Source organism: Pygoscelis adeliae, unplaced genomic scaffold (assembly GCF_000699105.1).
Source record: "Pygoscelis adeliae isolate BGI_AS28 unplaced genomic scaffold, ASM69910v1 Scaffold253, whole genome shotgun sequence".
In the NCBI taxonomy this organism is placed as follows: domain Eukaryota; kingdom Metazoa; phylum Chordata; class Aves; order Sphenisciformes; family Spheniscidae; genus Pygoscelis; species Pygoscelis adeliae.
Window position 1 is genome coordinate 72253 of NW_008824412.1, and position 690 is coordinate 72942.

Genomic DNA, 690 nt, shown 5'->3' on the forward strand with positions numbered 1-690 from the left:
CGGGACACGCGGTACGGAGGGGCTGGCATCCCCACGGGGAGGAGAGTTTGCCCAGATTTTTTGCTTTACTATCGAAATGACGATTTCTCTCCCAGGGGGGCTTTTATTCTTGTTCTCCTGAGGTTACAGGGGACCAAGAGGGCTGCAAAGGGGGGGTGCCCATCTTCCCGGGACAAGGAAGTCCTGTGGTCTGAAAGCTCCTCTGATTTCCACCCGCTCCCCTCCCCAGCACTTATATGAAAAAGAAAAAAAGACTTGAGAAATGAGCCCCAGTATCTCTATCTAAAGAAATGATATTGGTGTATTGAAACTGCATTGTATATAAAATTAAACAAATATATATTTACTTTCTATTTTAGAAGGGGGGGGAGAATAAATATTTAAAATAATTCCTTAGTAATAGGTGTCAAACTTCTGTGCAGCATGAGAGAGGCTGTCAGAGGTGGGGAGAGTCTGAACAGCAGGAGCAGAGCAAGTATTTTTACATTATATTGTGCTTCGGCTTCGCTGCTTCTCCATCCACCTATAAATAGACAAAAATATATATACAAATATATATATAAAAAAAATTAGATATATATAAGTCACATAGCTGTTTTATTTTTGTATCCATGCCTAGTGCTGTTTGAGCAATACAGTGGCGAGGGAGAGAGGAGGGCTGGGCAAGGCTGGGGGGCTTGTGGGGCTCCA